General features: G+C 53.4%; 1 protein-coding gene across 1 annotated transcript in view; it reads right to left on the minus strand.

Annotated features, from left to right (window-relative positions):
- ALPL (alkaline phosphatase, biomineralization associated) overlaps window positions 1–12,484 on the minus strand; it is a 54,080-nt gene extending 41,596 nt beyond the window's left edge. The window contains exon 1 of the mRNA XM_045898513.3: window positions 12,317–12,484. The gene's annotated coding sequence lies outside the window, so the exon portion shown is untranslated. The remainder of the gene's footprint in view (window positions 1–12,316) is intronic.
- Window positions 12,485–13,587: the final 1,103 nt, after the last annotated feature.

Below are 13,587 nucleotides of genomic sequence, written 5' to 3' on the forward strand. Positions count from 1 at the left end.
CCACCTTAATTCAGAGGGGCTGTGTGGGCATATTGGCAAAAAACTGGTTGATGGCTAGGGGACCTAGATCTAGTCCCGCCACCTCCCTTTATGACCTCGGGCGGGTCACTTTCCCTCTCTGGGCCTCAGCCACCCATTTGTGTTTGGAGAAGGCTGCAATGTCAAGTCCCAAAGGCCATTCCTACTCAAACTTTCTAAGGGGCCACCCAGCAAATGGGAGGTCACCCAATCCTTTATTTGTCCTGGCTGGCTCCCCTCATTCTTCCACAGCTGGTGGGAGGTCTACAAGTCTGGGTCCTGCCCACTTTTCTGACATCACCTCCTGGCCCCCAGCCCACACCACTCACCACTCACACCTTCTCTGCCCTGCTTTCCCCCCTCGGGGCTTTTGCACTGGCCCATCCTCTGCCTGGAACGCCCTTCCTCCAAGACTATGCTGGGCTCACTCCTCCTCCTTCAGGTCAAAGGCCATGCATCCTTTCCTTCCCTGTCCCTCCAGGTGAAGAGGCCCCCACTCCTGCCCAGTCCCCCACTATTTCACATTCCTATTTTCTTCCCAGCACTCCCACTGTCTGAAATTAACTTAATTACTTTATGGTGTGTCTCTTCCAGTACCATGGAGCTCCTAGAGGACTTGGTGTTGGTCGCTGCTGTATGCTCAGCACCTAGAACCACACCTGCCTATAGAAGATGCTCAGTAAATATTTGTTGGAGGGGTAAAAAGATAAAACACCTAACGCCACCTCCTCCAGAGATCCCTTATGGTCATTCTGTCCCAGGTTTGGTGGGGAGGCCTCCTCTGGTCCCATGGCTCTCGAACTTTCCCTAATCCTACACCACCTGGGAAGGGGTCTGTTTACATAAGCATCTCCCCCAAACACTGGATGTTCTCTGAAGGCAAAAACTAGACCAGATTCATGCATGAATTCCAGCACCTAGCTCTGGGTCCAGCAGGCAGGTGGACTAAGAAAATGTTTGTAGAATGAATGAATGAATGAGTGAGTGAGTGTCCCCCACATTCATCTTTTCCCCCTTCCTGACTCTGCTTCTTCCTTTCTCTACCCTGACAGGTGCTAAGAAGTTGACACCCAGGTGAGTTGATGAGCAAGGCCACTCCAGCAGGAATACCCTGAAGTAGGGGAAGCCCCTTTCTTCCCCTCTTGCCCAGGAGCCACTTCAGGCCGCGAGGGGACAAAGCTGAAGGCCAGCACCGCGTCTCACAGGAATCCTCTCGGGCCTGCCCTGGCCAAACCAACAAGACAGGCGTTCTCCCCATATTTCACCCTCCATGACTGGCTGAGGAGGTTGGTGGGCCTGCCTCAGAGCCCGAGCTGGAGGCTTGCACAGCTGAGCAATCCGTGGCCAGGTGCCAGTTGGGAAACACTTATTCAAATCACGTAAGGTTCCACTTCCTCCAAAAGGGGGAAGTGGGACAGGCAGGCCAGCCCAGCCCAGGGATTCGGTGTTGGAGGAAATTTCAATGCCAAGTTCTCAGATAAGCCAGTGCTCTGACATTTCCCAACCCAGGAAGACCTTGGAAGGCTGGGATCGAAGAAACCCAGGAAGGTCAGGCCTGAGGCCAGATCCAGACGGAGGCTGGGGCCAATCTCCCACTGACATTTCTGAGTTAGCAGTGGCTTCAGCCAGGCTAATTGCCCTGGCCTCCCCCTGACCCTGGTTCCCAGAAACACAGGGACTGCCCTGCTGTGCCCCTCACCCCCATTTCTCCCTGCCCCCAGGAATCACACAGGGGATAGATAAACTTTGCACTCCTCAGCTCAGGGGGCCGGGAAGCGTCATGCAGTCTGTTCCTGCCTTTCACCTCCTCCCCAAGTCTGGCTCCAGAAGAACCAGGAGGTTCAGGAGTTTACACATTTGGCCTCCAGAGATTTATCTAGTATTAAATGATTACGGGCCCATACTCTGGAGGTTCAAATTCTGGCTTAACTGCTTATGAGCTGCAGGATCTTGAGTCCCTTTCTGTGCTTCTATTCTTTACCTTTAAAACCAGGGATTCTAGTACCTACTCCGTGGGGTACCTACTCCGTGAGGAGGCTAAGACGCCCAAACAGAGAAGGGCGTGTCAAACGCTTGGCAGGGGCCCACTGCAATAGGCACACGGTGAAAGGCCACTCTTACTGTCATTATTAAATACATTGAGGTTGATTGGAGCCAGGCCTGGAACTCTGGACCAGACATCTTCAGAAAGACACACCAGAGCCAAAACCAATCTGCTCAGCCGACTGGGAGGGAAAGAGGAAAGACCCCAGGCTCTGGGTCTAAATCCCAGCTCCACCACCGACGGCTCTGTGACCCTGGGCAAGTTATTTCACTGCACTGAGCCTCCCTGCTGCCTGCGGGCTCTAGATCACAGCAGTACCTCCCTCGGAGCGGTCACTGTCCTTCCTCACCTGGAGAGGTGCTAGTCTCCGTTGCTGTCGGCTGTGGACAGTGCTGGGCAATTAGGGAGCTGACACGCTGGGGCTATCCCAGGCAGCGGGGAGGTGACAGGTTGGCTCCCCTTCCTGGAAACCTCTGTTTAGGCCCTGCCTCAGGGTGTGATGTGCAAGTATTCATTCATTCACCAAATACGCATTAAGTGTGCACCATGTGCCAAAAAGCATGGTACACATCGATGCAGCATGACGGCCGTTCCTACTAAGGAAATTAAGGTTGTTTGGCGCTGAGGGTACATCTCTGAACAAAACAGATGAAAAGACCGGTCGGAGATAATCATTGGCAGAACTCATACCTGACTAAGGGCCTGAGCTGTCAGTAAGGAAACTGGCTTGTCTTGCTGCCAATCACCACCAAACCATGAGTCGGTGTCATCGGCGGAGACGTGAAGACGCCAATGGACATGTAGGCAGGGCAGCCGGGCTCATCCTGGGGTGGCTCAGGTGTTAAACCCAGCAGGACAGCCTCCACAGGTTTCCCCATGGTAACAGAGTCCAGCTGGGCTGGGGAAAGCCTTGCCAGGTGTGACAGCCTTTCGTTAACCCAAGGATGACATGAACTTGCTGAAGGCAGGCACCTTGCCACACACTGGAATTCACCAAGGATTCGGATGGGGCTCTTACCCTCCAGGAATTCATACTCCGAGGCAGACACTCCATAGATAATCAGATTGCAAGAGTCTGGGGAAGGACCATTAGCCTGGGATCCTGATCTGAATTTGAGGGCTGATTTTGCCATCGGTTTGACCTGAGCCTCAGTTTCCCCTTTTGCAAAACGGAGACAATATTTTTTGGGGGCTGTTTTAAGGATTCAGTTAGTTCATGAATTTAAAAAGAGCTTCAAAAGTACACCTGGCTGGCTCAGTTGGTGGAGCATGTGACTTTTTTTTAAAGTAATCTCTATACCCAATGTGGGGCCTCGAACTCACAACCTCAAGATCAAGAGTGGCATGCTCCACCGACTGAGCCAGTCAGGTGCCCAGGAGCATGCGACTCTTGAACTCAGGGTCAGGAGTTCGAGCCCCATGTTAGATATAGAGATTTCAAACAAATAAATGAATGGGCTTTAAAAATGGAAAAGTATGATAGGAGCCTGTAAACTGAGGTTGGGAGTATCATAGTGACTCATCCAGGGTCATATGGCTGATTAGAACAGGAGCTAGGAAGGCCAAGCCCTGTCCCACCTCAGTCAGCTGCACTGCTCCTGAGTTCCCGCCTCCCGCCCTTGCTCCCTGGGGCCATCGGTTCAGCAAGGCCCAGGGAACAGGTAGAACACTAAATCCCCTGGATCAGGGATTACCATTTCTTCCCTTGGGACTCCAGGCCCAATTTTCTAACCTGCCAAAGCGGAGATGCCATTTGCTGTGCCGTCCCCATCGGTCTGTGGGAGGTGCCACACGGGGAAGAGCACGCTCCACAGGTAAAGGGGTGGCACGGTCACAAAGGAGAAGTGAGGATGTTGAGCTGGGAAAGAGCACAGAGCCAGGGAGGGAGCCAGCTGCAGGGTTGCACAAATGTGTATTAAAATCTGGGCAGCCCCACTGAGTTCACCAGCCTGGGCAACTCAGGCAAATCGCTTCACCTCTGAGTCATCTCCTTCACTTCAAGAATGGGTTGCTAGAAGGATTAAAAGTGTATATTTATATACAAAGCACTTAGCAGAATGGCTTGGTGCATAATAAATATTAATAAAATATTCGAAATATTCAAAATATAGCTGAAAAAGTCATTAATTATTTTTAAATTAAAATTTTAAATTTTTTTATTTGAGAGAGAGAGCACACAAGCAGGGGGAGTGGCAGAGGGAGAAGTAGGCTCCCTGCTCAGCAGGGAGCCTGATGTGGGACTCGATCCCAGGACCCCGGGATCATGACCTGAGCCAAAGACAGTTAACCGACTGAGCCACCCAGGCGTCCCTAACGTTAATAACTCCACTATTATTACTCTACCATAATTAATACTATTAATACTATTATAGAGGGTGGGGGAGGGGTGAGCCTAACTCTCCAGGACTATGTGCAACCAGCCTCTTTCTACTCTCACTATAAAGCCTGGGTCGTCACCAGCCCCAAAAGCCAGCACACCCCCCCCCCCCCCCCCCGCCTTGAGGACTAAACATGTGCACCGCTGTGTGCCCCAGGACAGGTCCCCACCCGGCACCAGAGGGAAGTTCTGGCCCAGTCTAGCTCTGAGCGCCTCCTGCTTTCCTGTACAAGGGAAAGGAGACTAAGGAGCAGGGGGACACTGACCTGAGGGCTACCCTGGGCCTGTCCCTTCTCCACCCTCCACACAATGACAACATCTAATTTGGATCTGGGATATCTTTCAGTCTTGTGTACCAACTCTAATTTGTTGATAAGGGCTGCCTGGAGGACTGCATTTAGAAGGCCCTGAAGTTCAGAAGGAAAAAGAGAGCAGTGGTTGATTAGTGATACCTGATGAGTGTAACTACTTGCCATACGTGAACTAGAAAAGCCTGAAGGCCTTGCCTCAATACAGCCCTGGTTGTGGGGTAACTGAAAGCCAAGAGGGAAAGGGACTTGCCCAAGGTCACACAGCATAAAAAAGGGCAGGGCTGGGATTCAAACTCAGGCTCCTCTGGCTTTCTGAGGGTGCTTCCTGCCAGGACTGTCACGTCCTTTCTCTGGACTATAAGAGAGGGTGTCCAGACCCACTGAGACCCACTGTCTGAAAACAGGAGCTGCTGCCCAAACAGGACTGCCTACTTGGCTCCCCACCCCCACCCCTCAGGCCTCCTACCACACTTCCCAAACCCCAGAGGCAGATGGTTCCAGTGAAAACAAATGCAGACAGCACCATCCCCTGAGGGCTTGTATACAAACAAAGATTTGAATTCAGATGCTAATCTGATTAAGCAAGACAGCACAAGACCTGGATTTGGTTCTCTTGCCCCTTTCCAGCTGTGTGGCGTGGGAAAGGTTACAGAGCTTCTCTGAGCTTCAGTTTGCTCCTCTGTAAAATGAAGAGGACAAAAATACAGTACAACCGTTCAAAGTGATTAGCTCCGTGTTCCTGAAGCAGAGGAAGCCCTTAGATGTTAATTATCAGGATTAGGTTAAAGGAGGAAAAAAAAAACCCACATCATTTTCACACACACACAAAAATCCAGGTGATTCAGGCAAGGGTTTGGACTGGCTGTTGAGAGGAGCCCTGTTGATCTTTGCTATCTGGCTAACTGAACTGAAACATGAATTACCAAATCTGATGATTTCAAAATAAATAAGGAACCAGATTCTTTTTTTTTTAAAGATTTTATTTATTTGTCAGAGAGAGAGCGAGTACAGGCAGGGGGAGAGGAAGAGGGAGAAGCAGGCTCCCTACCGAGCAGAGAGCCCCACGCGGGACTCGATCCCAGGACCCCGGGATCATGACCCGAGCCGAAGGCAGCCGCTTAACCGACTGAGCCACCCAGGCGTCCCAGGAACCAGATTCTTCTAGGAAAATGGATTGTATCATTTATGTCACAGAGAAGGAAGCAGCCCTGAGTGGGTGGACTGGCAATGGTAGGGGACAAACGTGTTTGCTTCCCACTTCCCAACTGGGTGACTTCGTGCCTCAGTTTCCTCCTCTGTAACGTCGGGAAAATAGCACTGACCACACAGGGCTGCTGTTAAGACCAATGAGCAATTGCAGGTCACCCCTGGCCTGGTAATATTAGCAGGTATTAGTTAGCATTGGTACATGTTGGCAGAGGCGGGGGGGGGGGGGGAGCGCTCACTTAAGGAGGCAGAAAAAACAGCAGCTACAGCAGTGCTAAGTAGGAGTGAGGGAGGGGAGGAAGACTCAGAATCTGCTGAAACACTTTCTGCCCAGAACGGTGGCAGATGGGTAAGTTATTAACTCCTGTATGTTATGTTAAGAAGCCGGTGGTAAGTCAACGTGGGGACAGGTGGAAGGAGAAACTGACAAATAATACTCAGAAAGGCCAAGCCTGACACAGTTCAGTGACAGCCTACAAGAGGCCTGGGGGCTTACAGGACAGAGAACTGGGAGCCTCAGCCTGGGAGAGGACACCCACCTTGTTGTTTCCCAGACAAAGTGAAAAGGTGGATCGAAGAAGGCAAGAGATTGACTTAACAAAAAGTCACATGGCAGATCCTTTTAAAGGTTGGATTTATGGCTTTTCAAATAAAAGCCACCTAAACACTTTTTTAAAGAACATAAAATGTTTGCTGAGCTTTGCCTGGCAGCCTGCATACCTGACCTGGTGAAGTTCATCCACCCGAACCACAAACTGAGGTCTGGGAGAATGAAGATACTGCTATGGAACCCGGCGGGGCTGGGGGGGGGGGGGCAGGGGGGGTGTCATGGAGGTCTTTTTCCCAGAAATAGCCTCCCCTCCCCTCCCCTCCCTTCCCTGGGTCAGAAAAACTGGGGAAGGGTTTGAACCCGGCATGTCTACCCTCTGAACCTCAGTCTCATCTGCAAAAGGGCAGGACGTGGGGAGGAGGTAAGGGATCAGAGATAATGTTGAAGGTGCCTGGTCCCTGGCAGGTACTTAGAAAATGCAAACCCACACGGGGCACATTTCTGAGCTCCTCCACAAGTGCAAGGCGGAGGGGGCGGGCCGTGGCTGTGGTTACTATCAGGTTGTCTGGTGGGGTAACTGACCTCCTTGTTCATCTTGTACCCCCAGAACAGTTGTGGAGACCTTCTAGAATCTCACGTCCAGGCAGCTGCTTCCAGACCCCCTGTATTTGACCATGAGGCTTCATGGCCTGCCACATTGCCCTCAAGCTCAGTCACAGTGACTTGGAGGTCTGTGTTGCCACCATGACGCCTGCCCCGTCATGGCTAGGGCTTGGCACTCAGCAAAGGGGGCCCAACAGAGCCCTGGGTTCAGAGCGCAAGACGGTGTTCCCTGTCTCGGAAGTGAGTGACAACAGCACGCAGGGCTGTTGGGAGCATTTAGGTGAGCTGCCCCTAGTCCAGGGAGTCCCTTCCCTGAGGGAGCTGTGTACCTGTACCCTGAAGCTCCCACAGCTGCCTGTCCCCAGCTGGGTCGGCCCCGGGCCCAGCTCTCTAAGTCCTGACAGGCTGCTGCCGTCACCCCTAGACCTCTAGAGCCCTTAGACTCTTCCCGGGGACCACCAGAGCAGGAAGAAAGCTCCCTCTATGTAGCCACAGAAGAGGGACTTAGGTCCATGTGTCCCACATTCCTACCGTGAGCCCCCCGAGGGCTGGCCCAAGCCTCATGCCGTCCTTCAGATGAGATTTGAGCCCTCCTTCCAAGGCCTCACAGCACCTCGCCCAGAAACTGCAAATTCAGAAGGCAGGCAGATCGCATCCATGAGGTAAGTGAGCATGAGGGAGAAGGGAGCCGTGGGGACTGCGGTCAAGTGGACAGAGCAGCTGCTAATCAGCTCCAGCCATGGTGGCCAGGCTGGGACGCGGCCCAGTGTGGCCACGTCTTCTGATCTTTCTAAAGAAGTAAAATGAAATCACTTGGCTGAATAACAGCAACAACTAAATCAATGTTTTTAAATCACTGCAGGAGTCAACAATCGGCCACAGCTGTCCCCTGCCCCATTTGGAGGGCAGTCTGTGACAGACCTGCCATAACCTAGGCCATAAATATGGGAAAGCCAATTGACTGAATTAGAGCCATTCCTAGACTTGAGGATGTCAGGTATTTGGGCTTACCAACAAGGACACCGAGGCTCAGAGAGGGGAAGTGACTTGCCCAGGGTCATATGGGTAGTGTATCAACAGCTCAGGACTCAAACCCTGCTCTCCTGAGTTGAAGATCCTTTTCCTACGAGTCCACACTGTCTGCATCCTCCCTGAACAACTTTTCTTTTCAAAAGATAGATATACTATGGATGTACTATGGAAATGAGACACACCAAATTCAAGACAGTGGTTACTTTTAGGAAAGTCATGGACCTTAGAGCCAAGAGACTGAATTCCCAGTCCAACTCTGCCCTAAGCAGCTGAGTGACCCTGGGCAAGCTCCTTCCCCTCTCTGGGCCTCAGTCTCCCTGGTCTGCAAAGCAGCCAGCTGACCAAGCCAGCTGCTAAACACCTTCCAGCTCTGAAATCCCAGGCATCTGTGAGGTATTCTCACTGGGTAGTACTTTGTGGCTGCACATGAATATAAAAGAATAATAATAATAATAATAATAATAATAATAATAATAATAATAATAATGGGGAGGGCAAGCCCACATTTGCTGGGAAGGAACACTACAATTTTTAGTGAAACCTGACTCCCGGTTACTGGAATCCAGAAAGAACCATGGTAATACTCAGGCAGTTTAACCACCATCCGACAGTTAAACAAAAACACATCTGGTTTAACTTCGTTTTCCTCATCTCCTCCCCCAACCCCCTACCCTCATCTCAAATTTTACCCCTTAATTTGAGAAGTCAAATTAAATGCAAACAATTGATTTCATGCCACAGTGAGGTTGAGAATTTCAGCATGGAAAACTTGAAGCATGAACTTTTTCTGGGAGCAATCATGAAATGTTGGGGGGTGGTATGGGGAGGTGGAAAATATAGAGACTGTTCTTGAATGTTCTTTGGACACTGAACATTCTAAGCCGAAGTTGCTAAGGGCCTACTGTGAACGCAACACTCAGAGAGGCCAAGTGATTTGTCTCAGGTCACACAGCAAGGACTGGAACCCAAGATGCCCACCCCGAAGCCAGGATTTCCCGGGCTGTCCGGGCCCTTTAACCTAAACAGGGCCTCTCTCGGGCCCTATGGATCGCCTGCTAGTGGTGAAGGAAAATACCCCGGGAACACTGGTTCATCCCAGTGTTGGAAAACCATGTATGATCTTGCTGGCCCCTCATAGCAGCTGCAAAGTATACATTATTAACCCACATTACAAATGATTTCCTCTTCTGAGGCTCAGAGGGAAAGTGACTCGTTCAGGGTCACATAGGAATGCTGGGAATGAACCTCCAATCTACTGCCCCCAGCAAGCTACTGCCCCCTGTCCTCTAAAAGTCAGGATACCTCTAGGAGGAAAAAAAAAAAAATGAAGCCATTCGGCCCAGCCTAGCTCCAGCCTGCCTGCGACTAGACTACGTTGCCTTGGGAAAGCTGAGTCAGCATTCCTGCGGCCACGTGCAGATTTCTGAGCGCTGGTTCTCAACCCAGCTTGCTCACTCTCCCCGAAATGCTCCCTTCCAGCTCTGGGGTTTGTATCGATAACTTCAGTCGGGCCTATTTCAAGGTGAGAACTCTGGGCTGTGCTGCCGGATCCTGCTCCTGGATGAAGAGGACCTCATCCCCAGGGATGGGTAGAACACAGAGATCACCAGACTTGGAATTCTCATCACCTGGTCCCTCACCCCAGCTCCGCCGGTAGCATCTGTGTGTCCTCGTGCAAATCCCTTCCCCTAAGACCAGTTTCCTCCTAGGAAACATAAGGCGAGGACAGCATCTATTTTACAGGGAATGTCGGATATGTAAGCCCCTGGACGGGCAGGGCTTGAGTGCTGTTTCACTCCATTTCCAAGCTGGGACACAGTGAGACAGAAGAACAGGCAGAGGGGGTATGAGGTCCTGCAGAGATAACAGCCCCAAACCTGTGCCCAGCACAGAGCTCCAGGCTCCTGACCAAGGCTGCGTCTAGGATGATAGGAGGTGGCTTCTGAGTATGGGCAAAGGCACCATGCCACCCTCCAGGGCAGCCCATCACAGATTGGGCAGAGCCCGGGTGAAGGTGGGTGACCAGGGCTCAGGGGCACTGAGTGACATAACCGTACACCCAGGGTTAGGGCTGCATTTTTTGCTGAGATTAGAGCTGACTGTAGCCAATATTTTACTTATTTTTTTTTTAAGATTTTATTTATTTATTCATGAGAGACAGAGACAGAGAGAGAGAGAGAGAGAGAGAAGCAGGCTGCCAAGGAGCAGGGAGCCCGATGTGGGACTCGATCCCAGGACCCTGGGATCATGACCTGAGCCGAAGGCAGACACTTAACCATCTGAGCCACCCAGGTGCCCCCAATATTTTCTTAAGCACAGACACCAGCTAAACACCTGCATGCATTAGTCATACCCAGAACTCACCACCGGTAGGTAGTTTACTGATGTCCTCAGCTTAAAGGAAGACACTGAAGCACAACAGTGGACAGAACTCATCCCAGATCACACAGCTAGGTTGCCTGCTCTATTAGTGAGAACAAAATGTTGGCCGACCAATCTTACACGTGTTATTGCATTTTAATCTCCTCCCTTGTGAATTCCTTGATTCCAATTCTATGCGAGTGTCCAAATATCACTCTGTTCTCTTCACTGCTCCTTGGCCAGCACCTAGAACAGGGCTTGGCGCAAAGCTCCACATTTGTTGAATGAAGATAGTATTTTGTTTCTGGCCTCAGTTCAGTTTTATTCCTCACAAGAGTCTTACGCAAGAGGCACACTCCCCATTTACAGATGGTGCCGCGGACATGGACACTCACCCGGTCTCACTCCAGGGGCGGGGAAGTTGGGGAGCTGTGTTCAGGGGCCTCTTCTGCTTAGTGAATTCAGAGGCATGAAGTTCAGGAAGAAAAAAAGGGAAAGAGGGCCAAGATGGGCAGGTGGGGAGGGCTGAACACCTGGAGAAAGCAAGTTTGGAGGGTGGGCAGGAATGGAGCCCAGAACTGAGGGTCTGCTCCTTCAGCTCTTGGGCGGGAGAATGGAATCAGGAAGCCGAGGTTGTGTGGGTTAGAGTCTGGGTTCGAATCCTAGTCTCATCACTTGTTAATGTCTGTAAGCCTCAGTTTCCCCATCTGTAAACCAGATAGATGATGCATGTAAAGTGTTGGAGCAGACCCGGCACACAGCAAGCACTCAGTGAACAGCTCTCATCCCGGCTAGTGTGGGAACCAACCCTGGCCTCCCAGGGAAGCCTACACACCTACAGTTTTCCCTGGGGCCCAAAGCCCCCTCTGGCCTGAGAATGGCCCCCTCTTTCGATCTCCAGCTTTTTCCTCCACCAGCCAGAGGCCTTTGTAAAGGCCCCTACCCCATGATGTTGGAAAAGGGTCAGAAGGGACAGTGATGGGCCTTTTCTCAGCTTCCACCCCATCACTGTCACCAGGCACTGAACTGTTTTTTATTTAAACTGGGCATGGGAACCAACTCTGGGTGACCCACTCACCTGAGCACTGCCAGAGGTGAGTCATAGGCTCCCTTGGCTTCGAGGGCTCCAGAGCTTTGCCCCCACCAACTGTGCCCACCCCAACTCCCAGACAAACAACCACTCACCAGAGGTCCCCTCTCCCCACCCCATGTGGCTCTGGGACACCCTAGCGCCTCTCTCCCTCTACTCATCCCAGCTCTGGCCCAAACTACTTTGGACCCCACATGGACACACCAGCCTCCTCCCCAGGAGGCAGTGGCGCGAGCTAGAGGTTTCCAGGTGGGAGGCATGGCAGGGCACCAGGTTGGGTGCTGGGGTTGGCAGCCTGAGTCTCTTGATCTCCCACCAAGGGGGTATCATCGGGGCTGCTCAGTCACGGGACACCCGGGAGAGGCGCGTAGATGGAAGGTGTAAGTCCCGGGCAGAGACCCGGGAGGCAGGAGACCCCAGGACTACAGCAGCGGTCCCGAGCACGGTCCCCTTAGCTCGCGGTCCCCGCGGGCGCCACGTCCAACCTCCAGCCCGGCCCCGCGCGCTGACGGGAGCCCCGGATGCGCGCGAGAACGGGAACGCGACAGGTGCCTGGGGGTCCCGAATGGGCTGCCGTGGGTGGTGAGGAGGTGCGGAGATCCGCGCCCTGGCATTTACAACCATCCTCGCCGCCACCCCCGGACGAGCGGAGGATGTAGGAGGCGCCGGGATCGACCCCGTCCCTGGGGGTCCCGGAGAGCCGAGGACGGCACCAAGTCCTTACCTGAGCAGAGTTCGTGGGCGAGGGTCTCCTGGCACAAGCGACGTGGGGTCGGAGCGCTGAGACCGACGGCGCGGAGTGGCGGGAGCGCGACGCTGCCGGGGCCACCTCCCCCGCGGGCTTATAAAGGCGGCCGAGGGGCCCGGAGAGCAGCCGGGGCACCCCGCCCCCGCCGCCGGCCCAGGCCGGGGCCCCAGCCCTCCCCGCCCCCGCCCCGCCCCCGCCGGAGCTCCGCCGGCAGACCGGGCCACGCGGCCAGGGCGCCCCCTGCCGGGAAGCGGGCCGATCGCCCGCCCCCCACACCCGGAGGCTCCGGGAGGGATGGCGGGGGGGGGGGCGGGGCCCGGCAGCTGCCTGCGCTTTCCCCGTCCCCCGCGCTCCCGGGCGCTCTCCACCTCCCGGCTTCCCGCGGGGACCCTCTGTCCCTCCCTCTCTGCGAGATCGGGCGGATTCCGGTCTCTGCGTGCGTATCCCAGCCGTCTTTATCTTTGGCTCCAACTTCGTTCTGTGTCTCTTTGTGGTCTTCCTCCTGCCCTCGGTCTTGTGTGCCCCTCTCTGTGTGTCTGTCTTTGTCTGTCTACCTGGTTTTCTTCGGATCTCTCCATATCTCTATCCATCTTTATCCACGTGTCCTCTGTTACTGTCCACCTGTGTGTCTGACTCTCCCTGCCCTCTCTCCTCCCACTTCTCCTCCCACTCTTCTCTGCTAGCTCTCTTCCCTGCCCTTGGACTGTCTCCTTGGCTAGGGCCAAAGGAAGCAGAGGATGACCTAGGAGGGGTGGCTTCCGGAGCGGAGCTTCCGCTGGACAGGGGCTGTTACCTCTTTTCTTCTGAGAGGGAAGGGGCCAGCCAGGGATCATGCTGACTTGTCCCAGCCTGAGTCCCAGCCACAAGCCTCCTGGGTGACAGTGGAGGAAGCCACACTTCCTAGGCAATGGAGTCAGACAGCCCGGGTTTAAGACTCCACCCTGGTGACCTTGGACAAGTCACTTGGCCCCTGTGGATCTGCCTGCTCCTGCTTAGCAGGCAGACGCTGTCTCCCCTGGCTTCCCTCACCACGTGCTGGGAGAGTCATATGAAACAGTGGTTGAAAAGCATACAGGAAACTCTAAAATTCTAGATAAATGTGAGGGGGGTGGACAGCAGCAGATGCTGAATGCTATGGGCCCCATCCCTACTCCCCAGGGACCAGGGCGGGTGGGGGAAGGATTTGCTCCCTTTCCCTGAGAACCAGACTGAGTTTGAATTCTGACCATCTTCTTCCAAGCCCCCAA

The sequence above is a fragment of the Mirounga angustirostris genome, unplaced genomic scaffold, assembly GCF_029215605.1.
Source record: "Mirounga angustirostris isolate CCGP_5_RB_7025 unplaced genomic scaffold, mMirAng1.0.hap1 SCAF_4, whole genome shotgun sequence".
Taxonomy (NCBI): Eukaryota; Metazoa; Chordata; class Mammalia; order Carnivora; family Phocidae; genus Mirounga; species Mirounga angustirostris.